Here is a 6,000-nt window from a genome sequence, read left to right on the forward strand (position 1 = left end):
GATGAAATAATGGTTGTAACGACCAGCTGCAGTTGACTGAAGTAAACTGAAGAGATCAAGCAAATCGAAAGACGACTTGTGAAATGTTGCTCGCCAGGTACAGAAGAAAGTCGTTTCTCCATCGAATAGTAACAGGTGATGAAAAATGGGTATATTTTGAGAATCCTAAGCGTCGTAAGTCATGGGTGAATCCAGGCAGACCATCGACATCCACTGCAAGAGTAAATCGCTCTGGAAAGAAGACAATGCTCTGTGTTTGGTGGGATCAGAAGGGTATCATGAGCTGCTAAAACCTGGTGAAAGCGTTAACACTGATCAGTGCCAACAGTAAATGATCGATTTAAATCGAACATTACGTGAAAAACTACAGGGATATGGAAAAAGGCAACACAAAGTCATATTGCTCAATGATAACGTTTTATCACACACAGCTAACGATCATGGTGTTCAGCTGGGAAACACTAGGGCATGCGGCTTATTCTCCAGACTTTGCTCCGTTCGATTATCACCTGTTTGCAACACTGGTAAACTCTCTCGCTGAACAACGCTTCAATTTATATGCAAATGTACGGAAATGGCTCACTGACTGATTCGCTTCAAAAGAAGAACTCTTTTTTGACGTGGCATTCATAGCCTGCCGGAGAGGTGGGAGAAATGTGTAAGCAGCAATGTAGATTATTTTGAATAAAATATTGTTTATCAGTTTCAAATAACAGACGTGTAATTATTGCAGTCAAATTCCAGTTTCATATTTCAGTACCTGGTATTCGTGAAAACACGTTTAATATTGTGAAAAAGGCTGTCTGGTAGACGCGGAGAGCTGTTAAGTTATGAGCAGACGTCTAGTTCTGTAAGTCTTACGATTATTTGCTTCTAGGAGTACCGCAGTTCTATAAATGTTGTCACTGAACCTGTAGTGTAGCCAAAATTCGCATACAGCAGTAAACCAAGCTGCTAGACCAAGGGAAATACTGAAGTATCTTGAGTTTAGGCTGTTGTAAGGTATGAATTTTTGTCGTCTGTCATTCATGAAGCCAATGCTTGAGCTCTTGCTGTCATTTGTGTCCCTCGGCAATACTGTTTGCGACAAATCGAAATTCACGAAATTTCACCTTAAACGTTCGTATGCTAACGTGTAAACAGAACTTGTATAGTACAGTATCTCTACAATAAAGAAATATGTTTGACATGCGACAAGGGTGAACATCTTCATTTCGTCTATTCTTACCTCATACGAAGCAGACTCGGTGTGAGATAATCCCGGACGGTTTCTGTACGCTGGGTGCAGCTGCTTATCGTGTCTACAACGCGGCTTCGCAAACGTTTCTATGGCAACGCTTTTTCAACGTTTTATAGCCGGCTATTGTTTTCATCTATAGCCGACCACGCTTCGCATTTCAAAGCTGTCAAACTCACTGCCAGCTGTCAGGGAACTCGACTGTGGGTGTGTCTTAGTACTAAAGAATACGAGTATTGAAACTTCATGTGGCATTTTTCCACATATTTCAGTGTTTATGGCGTCATCTCTCCTGGACTATATGTTGTGCTGTGATACAATTTTTTAGAAGCATTTAGCGGCATATGCGAATACTGGCTCCAACAGAGATAGTAGCACAGAAGAAATAAATACAGGGTGGTCGATTGATAGTGACCGGGCCAAATATCTCACGAAATAAGCATCAAACGAAAAAACTCCATAGAACGAAACTCGTCTAGCTTGAAAGGGGAAACCAGATGACACTATCGTTGCCCCGCTAGATGGCGCTACTATAGGTCAAACGGATATCAACTGCATTTTTTTAAACAGGAACCTCCATTTTTTATTAAATATTCTTGTAGTACGGGCATGTGCTATGTATGCTGCTCGGTATCCTGGACGACATCATCCAAGTGTCCAGACCGTTCGCCGGATAGTTACGTTATTTAAGGAAACAGGAGGTGTTCAGCCACATGTGAAACGTCAACCACGACCTGCAACAAATGATGATGCCAAAGTATGTGTTTTATTCTCCATGATGATCACCCCTTCCCTGACACCCTTAGTAAGGCCAATCACTTTGCCTCTTACCTCTCCGATGTCTTTTCCATCCCCGATGATCCCCAGTTCGATTACTTCCTCTTCCCAGCTGTCCGCGATCGAACTGACACCTCTGTCCCTCCCCTCGCTCCTGGTTTCCAGTACTTGGACAACATTGCACACACGGAACTCAATGCCCCTATCACTACTCAGGATCTCATTGCTACACTCCGCACGAAACGCAACACCGCTCCTGGTCACGATCGTGTCACCTACCGTCACCTTCGTGAAGCTCCTGTCTCTTTCCTCTCCACCCTGGCCAGGCTCTACAATGTAGTCCTGTCCACCGGTTACTACCCCGCCCTGTGGAAAACCTCCCATATGTTCCTTAAACCTGGTAAACCGCCGTCCGCCGTCTTCTCCTACCGTCCCATCAGCCTTACCTCGGTCTTCAGCAAAGTCCTGGAATCTATCCTCACCCGTCGCATCCACCAGCATCTCCGCCAGCACCGCCTCCTTCCCGTTTCCCAGTGTAGCTTTCGGCCGTCCTTCTCTTCCGACGACCTTCTCCTTTACCTCACTCATCTCCTTTCCGAACAGCTTAATTCCCGTCGCTCCGCAATCTTCCTCTTCCTGGACCTTGAACGTACTTATGACCGCGTATGGCATTCTGGTCTCCTCTTCAAGCTCCAAACCTTCGCCCTTCCCATTAGCTACGTCCGTCTGATCGGCTCCTTTCTCTCCCACCGTCCTTCCTACGTCACCATCCAAAACACGGATTCCTACACCTTTTCTCCCCCCACCGGTGTGCCCCAAGGCTCTGTCCTCTCTCCCCTCCTGTACCTTTTATATACAGCGGACATGCCGCCGCCATCCCCGGTCCACCTTCTCCAGTTTGCCGATGACACCGCCTTCCTTGCCCTTGCCCCACCCTGCAGCGCTCCCAACACCTTCTCCAATCCCATCTTGACCAGTTCACCGCTTGCTGTAACCAGTGGTTGCTCAAGGTCAATCCCTCCAAAACCCAGGCGATCATTGTAGGCAAAACCACCCCTTCCTTCCGCCTCCTTGATTTCTATCTCACCATCTATGGCTGTCCTGTCGTCCTCACCCCCACCCTTAAGTACCTTGGCGTCACCCTCGACCGTCGACTCTCCTGGACCCCCCATCTCCGGACAATACAAGCCAAGGCACGCTCCCGACTTCGTCCCCTCAAGCTCCTTTCCGGCTGTACGTGGGGTCTGGACCCCTCCACCATACTCCACACATACGAGGCCTGTTTAGAAAGTAAGCTCCGATTGATTGCCAAATTGAAACCACAGTGAACATCAGAAATGTTTTATTTGTAACAATTAGCTACACCTTTCAGCTACTTCTCTACATAGTCGCCGTTCTGACTTAGGCTTTTGTCATAGCGTTGTACCAACTTTTCAATAGCCTCATCATAGAAGGCAGCCGCCAGTGCTTTCCGCCAATTCTCCACGCAGGCCTACACCTCGTTGTCTGTGTCAAAATGTTGTCTTCAAAGACAGCGGTTCATGTGACCAGAGATGAAACTCAGGGGGAGATAATTGCGGACTGTATTGTGAGTAATCTAACATTTCCATTTGAAAACGATGCAGGAGCATCTTCATTGCCCCTGCAGAATGCGGCTGAGAATTGTCGTGAAGACGAAACAGCACGACAGTTATGTAATGTTAGCTGCATAGCTTCAGGCGAAATTTCTCACCAGGCCCTCGTACTTGGTAGCAGACCCTATTTTCTAGACATCTTTACGCACTCACTGCGAGCTCAGAAATGAGAAGAGCGACGTGATGCTAACTGGGGTTATACTAGAGACACTACCCAACACATCTGTGCAAAGCTTTATCGGATTTTCATAGTCGTTTCCATTTCGCGACCGATCGGAGCTTACTTTCTGAACGCCCCTCGTATAAATCCCTCATCCGCCCTATCCTTTGTTACGCCCATCTGGCCTGGATCTCCGCCCCCCCCCCCCCCAACTTTTATAAATCCCTTCAAATCCATGAACGCCATGCTCTCCGCCTCGCCTATCGCATCTGTCCCCCCTCCCCCACATGGATCCTGTACGATCTCATTCCGTTCCCCCACCTCCTCCTTTTCCTTGAAAGGATATTGATCCTATACACCTCCCACAAACTCGATCCTCCTCACCCGCTTGTATCGCCCATCCTCTCCCGCCCCCACCCACTGCCGCGTCTGTATTCCCACGTCCCACCCGGACTCCATCCCTCCATCCTCCGTACCCTCTCACAAGGTGGCTTCCGCCAGCTCCCTCTCCCTGATGATGCCCTCCTCCCCTCCATCAACCCCTCCTACCAACGTTGATCCTCCCTTCCTCTTCCTGTGTTTGCTCCTTTGGGCACACTCCCACCCTTCTCTCCCTCTTCCCTCCCTCCTCCATTTCTCCTCGATCCACCCCCGGGCTTCCCCTCCCCTGTCCCTCTCCTCCTCCCCCATCTCCCCAGCCATTGGCATTGGCATCCTTGTTCTCCCCTCTCCCCCACCTCCCGCTTCTTCACCCCTCTTGGCAGGTCCCCGGACTCGCACACGCTAAGTGGACATTGGTGCGCCGGAGATCATCTCCATCAGTGTCTCGTGTGTGCCGTCGTGTTTAGTGTTCAGTGTTCACCCTCACACTCCATCTTTCACCAGTGCCATCGACATCTTCAGTGTTTGTGCTTCGTGTCAACAGTTTGTAGTGTGGATTGTCATCGAGTGTGAACGGTTTTATGTTTTTTGTGTCCGTGTGTCGACTGCTTTTCCCCGCCGTTTTGTTCCAACTCATGTGTCTTCTCTGTTTTATCATTGTACTATCTTTGGCTGAAGAGCGGCGTATTGTGCTGCTGCCAGCCTACCTGTTATACTGGTATTAAAATCACAATAAAGAAAAAAAACAAAAAAAGTATATGTTTTAGCTACTGTCGCGGCTAATTCGCACATCAGTAAGACAAACTGCGCGAGAATCGGGAATCTCAAAAACGTCGGTGTTGAGAATGCTACATCAACGTCGATTGCACCCGTACCACATTTCTATGCACCAGGAATTGCATGGCGACGACTTTGAACGTCGTGTACAGTTCTGCCACTGGGCACAAGAGAAATTACGGCATGATGACAGATTTTTTTCACGCGTTCTATTTAGCGACAAAGAGAGAAATTACGGGACGATGACAGATTTTTTTTCACGCGTTCTATTTAGCGACGAAGCGTCATTCGTCAATAGCGCTAACGTAAATCGGCGTAATATGGACTATTGTTCAACGGAAAATCCACGATGGCTGCGACAAGTGGAACATCAGCGACTTTGGCGGGTTAATGTATGGTGCGGCATTATGGGAGGAACGATAATTGGCTCCCATTTTATCGATGGCAATCTAAATGGTGCAATATATGCCGATTTCCTACGTAATGGTTCAAATGGTTCAAATGGCTCTGAGCACTATGGGACTCAACTGCTGAGGTCATTAGTCCCCTAGAACTTAGAACTAGTTAAACCTAACTAACCTAAGGACATCACACACATCCATGCCCGAGGCAGGATTCGAACCTGCGACCGTAGCGGTCTTGCGGTTCCAGACTGTAGCGCCTTTAACCGCACGGCCACTTCGGCCGGCTCCTACGTAATGTTCTACCGATGTTACTACAAGATGTTTCGCTGCACGACAGAATGGCAGTGTACTTCCAACATGATGGATGTCCGACACACAGTTCGCGTGCGGTTGCAGCGGTACTGAATAGGATATTTCATGACCGGTGGATTAGTCGCCGAAGCACCATACCATGGCCCGCACGTTCACCGGATCTGACGTCCCCGGATTTCTTTCTGTGGGGAAAGTTGAAGGATATTTGTTATCGTGATCCTTCGACAACGCCTGACAACATGCATCAGCTCAGTGTCAATGCATGTGCGAACATTGCGGAAGGCGAACTACTCGCTGTTAAGAGCAATGTCGTTACAC

This window comes from Schistocerca serialis, chromosome 1 (assembly GCF_023864345.2).
Source record: "Schistocerca serialis cubense isolate TAMUIC-IGC-003099 chromosome 1, iqSchSeri2.2, whole genome shotgun sequence".
In the NCBI taxonomy this organism is placed as follows: Eukaryota; Metazoa; Arthropoda; class Insecta; order Orthoptera; family Acrididae; genus Schistocerca; species Schistocerca serialis.